Source organism: Tinamus guttatus, unplaced genomic scaffold, assembly GCF_059628265.1.
Source record: "Tinamus guttatus ecotype Peru unplaced genomic scaffold, ASM5962826v1 Tinamus_guttatus_pri_ptg000652l, whole genome shotgun sequence".
In the NCBI taxonomy this organism is placed as follows: Eukaryota; Metazoa; Chordata; class Aves; order Tinamiformes; family Tinamidae; genus Tinamus; species Tinamus guttatus.
In genome coordinates, this window is record NW_028289186.1 from 608,642 (window position 1) to 622,774 (window position 14,133).

A 14,133-nucleotide genomic window follows, 5' to 3' on the forward strand; every position below is an offset into this window, starting at 1 on the left:
TTTCCCCTTGACTTCCTTTCACAATGTAGCTATTTCTCTTCTCCCGCCACCATTTGAGAGCTCATAAAGCAGCATTACAGGGAAGATTTGAAATACATTAATAAACACAGCAATGCAACTGAACCAGAAGAATCAGAATTAACTCAGTTTGGTTCTTGCCTGCCCAGTGCTCAGTGCTAACTTTTTTATTCTCCGCACAAGCATATTTTCTCCCAGCTTGAAATTAGCATTTCCTTTAAATGTTTTCATGCTCCTAAATGTGCATATTAGCTGATGAAACACCTTACTTCAGTTACTTCACACAAGCTAACATTCATCTCGACAAAGGCCTGTTACTGTTAATATACCTTCTCCTCACTTCTTGGGGTTGTAAAACCCAGAGGCACTAATGAAACCCACACAACCCACTCCTCTGCAAGGTCCTACCAGGGAGCATCTGGGAAGCTTAGATGTGTTCTTGCGATGTTCCTGGATTGTAACTGTCAAGCAAGCAGCAAAGAGACGTTGGTGTTTTATTTTAGGAGAGGCTGGTGGTGCTGGGGCCACTTCCAGGAAGGTAGGGATTGGGCTGAGGGCATGTTCCAGGCTGGATATGCATTTACTGGAAACAGTAGCTCCTGGTGGACAGTCTGGAGCGAGAAGGAGCCCAGCTGGCAGCCTGGGCCACTGAGGGGAGCACAGGGTGGCCCTTGTGGGCCATGAAGTGCCCCAGCACCACAGCTCTGTGGTGCGGCCTGGCCAGCAAGGCCCTCCTCCTCCGGCCTCTCCTCCTTCCACCTACGTGTTGCCAGGGCAGGGTAATGGCAGCACGGGATACATCAGCTGCCATATCAGAGTATTCGATCCCTGACTGTGTAAAGAGCAGCTTCTGTGACTTCCTGATGTGATTTACCATACAATGACAACCTTTAACGTCCGCCAGTGTTATAATCTACTTTATCTTAATACAATCTTCCCCTGCTGGACCCTCTGGAGTCTTAACAGCTACTTTCAATGGAGTTTTTTTTTATTATTATTATGACTTGATACTGTGATTACTGTCGCACTCCTGCTCATTGTAGAAAAGGAAATTAATAAGTTTTTTCTTAAGCACTTTGCACCCCAGCTGAATACCAATCAGCCCGCGAGCTGCGTTCCTGCGCCTGCTGGATTCAATTACCAACCTTTGCTCTGACTTTCCAAGGCACAGCAGTTTGCACATCAACAGCATGTCAGCACATCGGGCCCTTTTCCACTACACAGAGGCCCTCATTTGCGGAAGGAGAGGGACACTGCTCTCCTCAGAGGAGGAATCAGAAGCTCCTGCTTTACCTCTCTGCCCTTCGGCTTGACAAGGTCTCCTGCTCTTCCTGTTCTCCATAAGCCAACTACAACCAAGACAAAAAAAGCAGTGGGAGAAGGGCTTACCCACAATATTCCACCTTTACTCTGGTGATGTCTTATTGCTTCCACTAAAAGGGGTGCACTTTATGTTTCTATTAAGTATTTTGCTACGGAAGACACCTGGCTGCCACCATTTCCCAGCCATACATGAAAATAACAAAAAGATGAGAGAGTGACATTATTTTCATACTTTGGGTCTGACTTTTCCCTTTTTGCACTTTACCTTATCACTTGCTACAGTGCAAAGCTGGTATAAAATGATTCCCTGCAGCTAGATAGCATTTTGTGTCCTATTGGACTAATACAACTGATCACCTAAGGGTGAAAATGTGAAGAAAAATACACTTGGGCTCTCACTGTCAATTGTCACAGTTTTTATTGTCTGTCCCATTTCAAGTTCTTTCTGGACTATCCGGCCTCCCTCAACTCCAAACTATCCAAGTGCTTAGGCAATGGGATAAGCACTGGATGGGTGAGCAGCAGGCTCAGAGCCCAAGCTGCGGAGCTAGTGCTGTATTGATCTGAAGACAAAAAACACAAAAACTAAATAAATTCCCTGGGATTACTCAATGTGATGGATGCCCGCAGGCTGGTTTGCTTCCTGCAAAGGTGCCAATAGCTCCACGGAGCAAACATTGCCATTAAGTAATAAAACCATACCGGTAATTAAAAATCTCCTTGCAGCACTACAAACAGGAACACGGTTTCACTGGAGCAGGAGGGAATTCTGCTTCATTTGAGATGGGAGATGGATTCAATGGATACTTGAGTAAGAGCTGCCCAGTAAGAAAGCACATAGAGGGAGCAACCTACCCCATTTTAATGCATTCAAGCCCTTACCACACACTGAAGCCAGAAAACTACCCGTGGACTTCAAGGAGAGATGGTTTTGGCTGAAAAAATCACAGGTTTTCTGAAAACTGCTTGCTAAATATTATATAACACCTTCATTTTCTTCCTTGAGTGTACCTGAGAAATATCGCCTGCCTAAAAAGATGGTGAGCCAGCAAGTGTGACCTTCACATGCCTCAACACTGAACGAGAACTGCTCTGGCTGGCAGCTCAGCAGAAGGCTGAGGAGGAAAGGCTGAACACCTAGACCATCATGCAGCACAGAGCAGACTACATCCAGATTAGAAGGCAGCATTCGGTGGCTAAGGGTTCATAACTCCATTCTGCTGTTCTCGACTCTCTCAATAACCAGCTGGGTGATGCTGGGTGACCCTTCCCTGCCTCAGTTTCCCCTCTATCACAGAACAATTCACTATTTAGTGCTCCTGCAACATTAAGGCTTCTTACAGACAGTGCTGTGAGCTATTTCTTTACCAGACAGACTGTGCTGCAAAGTACTGACATGAACACAGATCACAACAAAATGTGATACTGGATAAGTAACAGGAAGAGGCAGAAATACACAGATTAAAGCTATGTCAGATGGGTGACTCACTAGAATCAGAATAGTTGCTTTGGTTTAACAGTTTATTTATAACTTCTGTGAGCACAGGGCTGCTAGATCTCAGAATGACAGCTGGGAGAGGAAATGTGGATTTTTTTCTTATGCTGCCTCTAGGGAATGTTTCTTGCCCACAGGAAGAGATAATTAAATCAACAATTAAAGCTGCAAAGACTCCTGAATCACAGAAAACGGTGCATGGTATCTGACCTCTTCTGCCTTGCTTACACAGCACAGAAGTGATCTCTGTGGTCTCAGAAATATAGTTGTCTCATGAAGGAAAGCCACGAGCAGAGGGCTGGGGAGCAGAGGGCCTCAGGGAGAGCAGACAGAGTCCTAGGCTGATGCAGGGTGTGCGGGGACTTCACCCTCTCCGCATCGGCTCAGCTGGGGCCCCATCCCGGTTTGGAGGCTTTGACACTGCATGTAATTGGAATGGGATTTTCAGACAACACCCAGCAGGAATAACATGAAATTACACTGGGCTAAATAAATGATCTCTTCCATTTCCGTTCCTTCCAGTCTAGGAAGCAGGCAGAGCTGCAACAGGCAGTACCAGATAGCCTGGGAGCTGGGAAAACACTCATGGAATAATACTCATGGAATAATCACTCATGGAAAACACTCATGGAACTCATGGAATAATACCATCCGTATTCTTTACTGCCAAGTACTGACTATAAAAAAAGCATGGACTTCTTTACCTTTGAATAACAAGTGATAAGTATTTCTTATTGTTTCCAAATGGAAATGTTTACAAAAGCATTGCCAAAGAAAATTTTAAGCACAGGAAAGAAAAAGTGAGGCAGAATTTCTCCTAGCAGCCTCTTTGGCAGCAAAGCTGCCTTATCAGTGGATAGGAAAATTCCCAAGGCAGCTTGTTTCCTAAAACCTGTAGGAAATAACATCTCCTGGTGACTTTTCTTCAACACAAAAGGGTTTATAACAACAGTGCTGACAGGAGCTGGAACTCCACATTTTCAGCTTTGACAACAGAATTACTGCACAATAGTCTTTCTAAGTAAATTAAACCCATTAATCATCATAATTAGTAATGCTCTGTGTCAGTGATATGGTAACAGAGCTAGTCACTACACGGTGCTACTAAGGAACTACATCATACTACAGTCACTACATTAAGTATCTATTCTTTAATAAATGACTGACATATTTTTGATAAACATTTCTTACAATGGATGTGCCTTATACCCACCCATAACACCTAATACTCATATATTAGTCACCTGTTAAGCTTTTACTGCCTGTTTATAAGCACCTTCAGTCTAGTTCCTTTGCATGTAGTCTTGCTCACAGTCCACCACTGGCAGAGGATGCTCCAGGTGTAACACAACAACAAACCCCACTGATGATCTCCCCAGGAGCTTGCTAGGCAGGTAAATCACAGCGAAGTTCCTCTTCTTTCTTTTGTAAAATATCTCTGGAGAGAGGAAGATTTTATTTTTCCAGCACATTTGTTATTTGAAATCAAATTATCAAAAGTTATCAAAATGTTTCACTAATTCCATTTTCTCTACTGCTTTCTCTGCTAAGGCTAGGTTGCTTAGCTACAATTTGGAATTACATCTGCTTCCTGATCTGACAAACGATGCGTTCCTTGACTGAGGCTGATGTTGATGCTGACAAAAACTGAATTTAAAATTTCTTTGCCTGCTGCCTAGTAAGAGTTTGCATGAATGTTATGGAAAGTGAACAGAAAAGAATTGGCACTTCCCTTGTGCAGAGTGTATGTTCCTCCCAGTGACGTCAGTGAGCAAACTTGCCTGGGGTACAAGAACGGCTGAAACAAATTGATGCAAATGGATCATCATTTGCCATTCTATTCTATTCTATTCTATTCTATTCTATTCTATTCTATTCTATTCTATCCTACTCTGTTGGTGTAACTGTGGAGATGATGTGCTCAGATACACTTCTGCTTGCTAAGGTGCCTTGATCTGCAGTAATTCCATTGACCAGCCATACTCCCCCCATGTGTTTTCACAAAGGTGCCCAAACTTCAGTTTATGGAACAGAACAAATGCTCACAGAACATTGTGCCCTGCTGAATGGCAGTTTAATCCTTCAGCGCAAAGAAGCTGCTCTCAGTCCTGTGCTGCTTCGTGACATCTCCTGCAACCCCTCGCGCTGGGTTCCCTTCCTCTAACACAAGCTCCAGCTATAGTGCACTCCATTCTCTCCACATATGCCTTTCCCCACAGGTTGCTTTGTAATCTCTCCCACACTGACCTCCAGAACTGTCAACTTAGTCCAAATAATGAGGTATTTGGCTCTTAATCAAGTATTTATCATGTTGGGAGCTCCATCTAGTGATGGAATTGAAATCTTATCTCCAGCAAATCTCATACTACAGTATTTTGTACTGGGCACTGCGAAGAGCCCAGGGATGAAGAGCCTCTCTGCGTGAAGCTACCAGACAGAATTGATCTCCAGCCAGCAGTAACTACAGCGTGTCAACATCTGGCAGTGGCTGCGTGGCATCTGCTACAAGAGTGCAGGAAGGGACTTTCACTAGTAGTGCAATAAGTTGGGAATCTAGGTGTAAAGCTGGTGGAAAACACAGGGTGAGCCATGGCCCAGCAGCTTCAAAAAGGTCTGATTTATATTCATCACAGACAGGCCCTGGCTCTTCTCTTCAAAGTAATAACTCTCTTTCTTACCTCTGTTTCCTACTACAGCTGTCAGTCACTTCTTTGTTAACAGTGTCACTTATAACCAGGCTCTACTCCCTGTGCTACAGCATGGGGCCACCACATTCGGTTGAGCCCCACTGACTGTGCAGCTTGGGAAAATCTACGTTGCTTTTAAATAAGATGAAGCAATTCACCAAAAATCATCACAGAACCCAGAGCTCCTTGAAGTCCATTTTAGCAGATCAGTCACATAAAACAGTGATCATCTGCTGGTGTCCTCTCTCACGCAAAGCTCCCATGCCCTGCACATGGTGTGTGAGCCGGCCTGGCAGCTGTCCCCATGTCTGATGTTCTTCTCTGACCTTGCTATGATAATGCATTCCAGGAGATGAAGGGATTCGGCAGGTGTCCCCTCCATCCAGGAACACGGCTCTTCAGTAAGGAGACACAGAGACTCCCTCCTTGTCAGCCCTAATACAGATACACGCGGTTTCTCCAAGAGGCTTCAGTCGGAGCAGATTCTCCAGAGCACCAAGTGCAACAGCCCTTTAGAATTTAATCCTTTTGCTTTTTAATATTTTTGCTCACAGTCTTGCCATGCTCTGCAGAGTTTCCAGTGTTTAAGCCCAGAACAGAAGGAGGGAAAATTCCCCTTTTAGGCAAGAGCTGAAGTGGAATCTCTGGAACAAAAGGAAGGATGTCCTGGTTCAGCCTCTTGTCAGCAAGTCCTTCCTCTGAACCCTGCATGGGAGAGACCTAGGGAGAAATGTCTGCCAAAAGGCCTGAACTTCCATCTTTCTTCGTGACAGAACATTCATCATAAAAGTGTCTGGGTACCTCATGGCCTTAACAAATCTATCATCACTACACCCTGGCAAGTCAAGCAGAACTATTATATCTGTTTTACAGATGAGGAACTGAGGCCAGGGAAGAGAAGCAACTGATGCACTATCACTCACTGAATTTGCTGCTGAGCAAAGAATTCACTCTGAGCTTGCCAAGCTGCTTAAGCACTATTTTCTTCTATAATTTATCTCATATATACATAAACCTCAGTATCAAGCAAGTCCTTTTGTCTCTCAATAAGTTTGTGGGTCTTTTTCCCCAGATGAGATCACTGCAGTAGGCACAGACCTGCACTGAGTTTTACTCCTGAAGCTCTCAGTGCTGAGAATCCTCTCCCAAATTCTAACAGTAGTTTCTGCTGCTACTGACAACGTCCAGCACATTAACCAAGCAGACAGTGTGCCATTACAGATGAACCTCCAAACCTCATAAATCCTGAACCCTTAGGCCCAAGTGATCCAGTTTGGGGCCAACCAAACGTGTGTTGTGCACAGCTGTACGTCAGGACTGCAGGTAAAGCAGCATCTGCTCATTGACTGTTTGATGTTTGTGTGACACGGAGCAGCACAGCAGAAGCCCAGGAAAGCAGAGGAACTCCCAGCAGAACACGGCCTGGGGATTAGGAGACAGCTTTCCACAGAATCGTCAAAAATCAAGAGAACGAATTCCTGGGATTTCGCTTCCTTTTTATTTGGAGAACACTCTGTTCTTAACTACAGCTGGCAGGCACAGCCCTCATTTGGCTTTGTCAGGGCTGAATTTGATTACATTCCAAGGGGAGGAAAACACGCCTTTCCTAAACCCAAATCACTCTGGCCACATGGCCAAAACAACTCCGGACAGCTGCTTCTTTTGTGAGGAATTCCAAGGAAGAGGAATGGGGTACTGGCAAACTCCTATGGGCCTAGAGATTTCTCAGGCTATGCAACACAGAAAGAATGCAGGAAGAATGATCCTTTACTACTCTCCTTGCCTCTAAACCCAGCATTCCTTTTCCATGAAATGAACAAATAAATACAAATATAAAGTACCAGCAAATAATTTTACATGCTGGTGTTATATCTGCTATGCCACCAACTCACTGTGTAGCCTTGAGCAGACTCCTTCAGCACGTGGCTCTTAATTTTCTCCTAAATTCAAGTGGAAATGCACTGTATCAACGGCAGAGAGTGCAGCAAGCTCTTACTCACCACTGCAGAGAATCGGAAAACTGAAGATCACTTCCTAACGCTGGGGAAGACGGGAAACTCCAGTCTGACCAGTTTTGAACAGCTCTTCTGGAGCCTACTGTATTTTAAGAAGATCAGCCTCCTAGTTTCTGCTAAGTGTTGTAAGATTCCTGGAGGGAAAGATTCCCACTGAGCACAGTGTTTATCGGAAATTCAGCATCAAACACTATATATACCATCAGATGCCAATTTCAAAGCCCCTGAAATCAATTCTGCAGCTCACAGTGCAAGGAGTGAAGGATGATGCCTGTTTTCTTTGCAGTCCTCCTGCCTTCTTGCCGGTCAGTGTGTCACCTCGTTTGCTGTTTGTGAAAGGAGTTTTTGCAATTGTGGATTTCTGTTCCTGACTCTGGATCTACAGTAATCCCATAATTGCTATGCCAAGTGATGCCTAAAGACGATTTTATCACACTCTGTGTAATGTGTAAATACCATTAAGTTAGGCGGATTTTCTCATTAATTCTCCGTCCCCATGACAAGCCTGGAATTAACACAATTGATTTTCCAGTCCCTACTCATTATCAATCATCCAAGAACTTAGTCACATCTCATCTGATCCACCTGGTCCCCTGCATTTATTTGGAGATGTCAACATACATTAAACTAATAAAGAACAATAGGAGCTCCTCTGTGCTCCAAAGCCAGGCAAGAACAAACTATGCATATTCCGAACCCCCTTGGTGGGAAACTTCCCACTATTGATCAGCATCCTGCAAAGAAGCAGTGATTCCCACTCTTGGGCAACCTGCCCAGGGCATGCTGCAATTCTGTACCTAGGTTCATCCATTCTCGGCTTTTCCCGATCTCCTCCCTTCACCATCTCCCAGATGAAGAGTAGATGTCTGGCTGACATCAAATTTTCTGTGGAAATTTACAGGCTGGGTGGATCCTTAAAAAGCAGTGTGGCAAACACAAACCCTCTGCTATAAGAGATGTGCCCACACAAGCCTCACAAGCGTGACTGAGCCTCTAAATAAAGCTAAGATTATTTCTTGATAACTCTTACACTCTCATTTTCTCACCTGCATCCTTCCCCTCTCACCTATTCTCTTACTTACTCCATATCATACTAATCCACTGCATTATATAAAATCTAACAATTTATCTGTAGCTCTCCTAAGAAACAGGAAACCCAGACAGTCACATACTTTTTCTATAAACAAGTAGATTGCCGTAGAAAATAAATAGTTCAGAATGCCCCTTGCTGAGGGCATCTGTTCTTCTGGCACACACAGTCAGAGGGGATTCATGGGCCAAAATCATCTTTCTCTCTCTCATCCGTTGCAGCAAAAGATGTTCGCTTAGATGTTCGCAAATTAGTAGTGATGAGTGCTGAATACCTTGCTGAACTGTGGTGCCAAACCTCTTAACCCTGCAAGGCAAGTGCTTATTCTGATACTCAAACAAAGTAATGAAGCAGCTGCCTTTTACCTGCATTTGCAACCCTGTCTTCAGTTTTGTTCTTCTAGATGGTTCTCAATCCTGTTGTGCAATGGTGAGTTGCATAAATCAAGCAAACATGAACTGGAGGGGTGGGAAGACGAAAGTCTCCTGAGTTTTTGAAGTGCACAGCTTAATCACCCAAGCCATCTGCCTTGCTCTTGCGCTAAAGTCATCAACTGTTTTCTGTTCATGTGGATCCTGACAGTATTCAAGACAGGTTCCCAGATGGAATTATCGTTAGATAATGAATCTTTATGGAAGCTATTTAAGGGGATTTCTAATCTCTTTTTGTTAGGCAACTTCTGAAACTTTCAGCACAGGAAACTGGTACAGGTTTGGAATACTAAGCAATGACAGGTTAGAAGGGACACTTCAATCTAGTGTTTTTTCTCCAGATAATTGGATTCTTAATCCCTTTAAGGTTATGATCTCAGTTTACTCTGCTGGGACAGAAGGTGCCTAATTAATTTGATGTCATATGACCCAGTGCAGGCTCCAGCATTGCCCACAAAAGAGAGGTAGAAATTTGAAAAGCATCACAGGAGGGAAAAAAATAGGGGTGTTGCAGGTACGTGAAAGCTTGAACTGGAACAACAGAATATGCTTTTCTAAAACAGCAGCTCACAACATCTACAAACACACAGGATGAGGAAGCCCATTCTCCAGAGGGTGCTGGCTAACTACTTGTGAGCGAGGGCCTGCTTTTGTCTAAGCAGATCCAAATAAATTCTTCTCCAGCCAGATGCAACAGTCCTCCAGGAACAGCTTAATTTGTCTAAGTAACATCCTGTTGTGCTGCCAGGTTTTTTTTTCTTTTTTTTTTTCAAGATTATGGCACGGAAAAGCAGTAGTCTTAGAAGAAATGCACTGCTGGCAGATGGAGAAGTGTTCAGTTCTTTACATAGAATCCACATAAAATCAGAAAATAATCTCTTTAGGACTGTGAAGTGTTTAGCTGCAGTACAGAGGAGCCTGTAAATGCAGTGGAACCAGGCTAGCTCTTGTAAAACATCTTTCACACATGCAGAACCAAACACAGAAAACAAGCTGTCCCCATCCCAGCAGGAAACACACAAGAAAACTTAACTCTACCCTTAAACCACGAAGATCTGAGGCCAAAATTGGCAGAGCTATATGAGGATCCATTTCACAGAAGGCCATGAAATCCAGATTATAACTGATGTCCTCTTGGTAGCATTGCTGCCATTGATAACTGGTATTTTCTGTATGCAAGGACTCCAACAATGAACAGGGAAAATGAATGCCTCTTTGGGAAAGAAAGCATCTTCAAGAAACTCTTTTCTAAATGAGACAATAGACAAAGATTGGTCCCAAAAGAGGAGTAAAGAATGTGGACAAACAGATAAAATGATGTCACCTTTCAGGTATCTAAAGTGCTTGTGGCAGTAAAAAAAGCATTAAGAAGGAAAATTCATCCCCTATGGCTCCTGATAAGAAGGGTGTAAATCAAACAGACCCATTGTGAGTGCCATTAGCCACCGAACTTTGCTCTAGGACAAAGCACAGGGCACAGCAGCCAACATAAGGTGATGCAGCGAGGCAACAGGGGCCAGGGGCTGAGCACAGAGCATTGCTGCTAGCCAGGTCCCCCACGGCCAGCAGGAGTTCTTGACTCATCCCAGATGATTCATTTCAACACTGAGTTATAGTTGCACAGGCCTGGGACTATGCAAAGCTCCACCAAGCCCCATCGACCCTGCTCTATTCCCACTCTTGCTGCTTTGGCAGCTGACTTCAGTGCTGCCTTGCAGCATGTGCACATATTCTGCCTGTCCGGGGTGTCTGCAGGGAACACTGATTGAAATTACCTTCATGAGCTGGGCAGCAAGCCAGGGGACTCTCTTCACTGTCACTCACTTGGCAGTGGCTGGAACAATTTACAGCAAATTGAAGTGTAAGGACTTGATAATGAAACTATTTCATTTCTACCTCTGATTCAGCTGCCACCTGTAAAGCTGCGGCCAGGAATAGGCTCTGGAAATGCCTCAGAAGATCATTCCAGCACTGCCTTCCTCTTTGCGCCTTTACTTCAGTGTCCACCCACCTTAACTTTATCACTGTGAGTGCCTCCTCCTCTAGCTGGTCCCTTGGCTGATCATGAGCCCCGGGTTGATTTATTACTGCAAGGACACAGAGCAAAGCAGCTGCCTGCACCTGCAACAGGCAGGTACCACCGGCAGGGCTCACCGCTCCCAAGCGCCCAAGGACAGAGGTGGCACCGGCTCCGTTTGGCCACTGACACTTTACAAACTCCTGTGCTGGTAATGGGACCTCCCGCTGCAGGGAGCCAATTCCTGACGCCCACATCCCCAATGGCTCCCTTCACTGGTAACACTCCATTCACAAGAGGTTTTATGCTACTATGCTAGCCAAACGAAGCCAAAAACAAGCTAGCCAAATTCCAAAGGAGATATTTTTATATACAGCAGCATGGTCTGACAATTTGGGTGAAACTTACTCTGAAAACACTTACTTTGCAGATTAAAAATATGTATTTTTGGCTGTTTACACTGTTCCCTTTGCAGGGTACTCCATTCTTCTGCATTTCCCCCCCACCTTCTGCACAGACAGGATCTCAACGAAGTTTGTCTTTCACCCCAAAACACAACAGAATAGTGATTAGGAGAGTCAGCCTGTGAGTATAAAGGAGAATCTACATCAAACTCACCTTCCCTAAAGTATACAGCACCTTGCTTTTAAGATTAAATACTGAAAACATTTCTTCTTGTTAACTATTCTTCCATAAGACGCTTTTTCACAAGACAGAATGCAACACACATTCTCTCCCACAAAAACAAGCAGACGCATCTGTAGAAAACAATCAGTTTTTGTCTTCTGTGGATTAGTTTGCTAGAGATTGATATTGTTCTTTTTATGTCTTAATTCTCAGGGGGCACTCAGGGCCTCCAAATTACTTGGCTGCTTTCCTTAAACATCTAGTGATAAGTTAATTCTCCTTGGGCTCAAGAGCACCCTCCTTTGAAGCTTCAGAAAAAGGAGTTGAGAATAGGGAAGACAGAATAAATACTTTCAGGGTGGGAAGAAAGAAAACATTAAGTATTTAGGCACTTTTCATGAAGGGGTACTGACAGAAATATTACAGAGTCTGGGATAGTTTAGGTTGAATTTCCTCAGCTGATCTCTCCTCTTGTATGTGAACACATTAAAATCCTGGGATCCCATGACCTTGAAAACTAGATAAGTTGGGATATGGATTTTAGCACCGAGGCTATCACTGCTAAAAAAAGGGCAGAGGCAAAGCAGCTCTGTAGCCTATGCACAGATTTATTGCTCAGGCCTCAACTGCCACGGTCTAAAGAGCAGTAATACTACGAGGGATTAATGCAGAGAGGAACGTACAGAAGGCCTACAGCACACCACTGGGACGAAAGCTTTGTCCTTTTGGGTAGCTAATTAGCTTTTTACTTAAGGACTAATTTAAGGAAGAAGTAAGACCAGATGAAGAATGGTATGGCACAGTGACAAGTATTCTCTCAAGGCTTTACTGAACTGCAGAACATAAAAAAGCACAGGAATCTATAGCACATTATTCCCAGGTTCTACTTTATTTATATTGACTGGAGCTAAGGTTTACACAACAGTGGAGCTATCTCCCGCAGGCTAGAACATGACTCAGCTGTGACATACAGTGACTTAGTGCCATAGAGAGAGTATTTTTAAATCTATTTTAGGCCGTTTCATTAACCCTTGGGACAATGGCCAGCAAGATGGGAAAGATGGTTTATTAGAGCCTCCTTCCTCCAGGTCGAAGAAAAAACTGCTTATTTCTCCTGGCGCAGGGATGTTTCACAGCCTTATTTGCAAACAAGCTACGTGGGATACCAGCTGGCTGCATTTCCCCTTAGAACAAGCATTCAGTTTATTCCCTCTCCACTGGTAAGTCAGCTTGCCCAGGAGCAGGCCTGCGTTTTTAGCTTGTGGATCCCTGAAAAACATGCATCTTATTTATCCCGTGCAAAATGAGCAACAAGGGGCTGTTCCTGGCACAAATGGAACTGCAGCCTGAAAGGACTTTCCATTTCACCCTAAGAGACTGAGAGGAAGGGAGACTCTGGCCTCCCTTGTTGGAATTCCCGGTCTCTTCAGCATTCCCCACTGAATGCACTGGGCATCCAGCAGCGGATCAGTGGGTCACCAGGAATCATGCCAGGTCCTTTTAAATTAAGTGTAGAAAGGTCTGCGTTTTTGTTATGTTTTCACTGCTTTCCATGCCCTTGATAAACTGCCTATGTGACACATCTACCAGTAGGTTCGTCTTGATTCATTATTGACAGAGCTGTCTGATTAACGAGCAGATTCTCCTTGTTGTTTTCATGACAAAGCAGCACAATGGTGCTATGGATTTTTAATTCCTCAAACTGCTCTAGCCTTGGCAGCCTGATGAGAAACTAGCAGAGGACAGAGGTTATAATTTTGTTTGGTTTGTTCTGTATTTTAAAAGGTAAACAAAACTGGGGATTTATTTGCAGAGGTTGAGAACTCTAGCAGAAAACCTTCTCAAGTGAACATACGAAGTTCTGGAGATGCCCAAGCGTAGGTTTGCTTCCAAGGGAAGAGATACACATACATGGAAATGCACATCTTTGATCTACACGATAACTATAGCAAAAGTATAAGCACTGACAGGATTGAGTTACCACCAGAAGATGTAAAAGAAAACCTAACAAACATGTTAATTTTGGGTCTGAACCTTGAGTTACATGCAGAAGCAAAAGACTTATTCCCAGCACTAAGGCATGGGCATTACTCTCCGCAGTGCTGGGCTCTGTTTCCTTCAGACATACAGCTGCAATAATCCAGCCATGCCAGAGTTTTATTAAGCCTTATGAATTTTTTAGCAGTTCTGGGAGCTATAGATTTTAACTTGGCTAGATATTTAACTCCATCTTAAAATGAAATATAGCTTTAAAAATCCACAGCAGCATTTCATTCCTTAAATATGTAATTCAGCAGGAGCAAAACGCCAAATATAAAGCAACCAAAGGTGATTTAATTGTAAAATTATCTACTGACTATCTAGAAGAGAAGGTAATATGTGAGGGGAAGGGCATAGTTATTAAGGTAACAGACTGGAAAGTACAAGTCT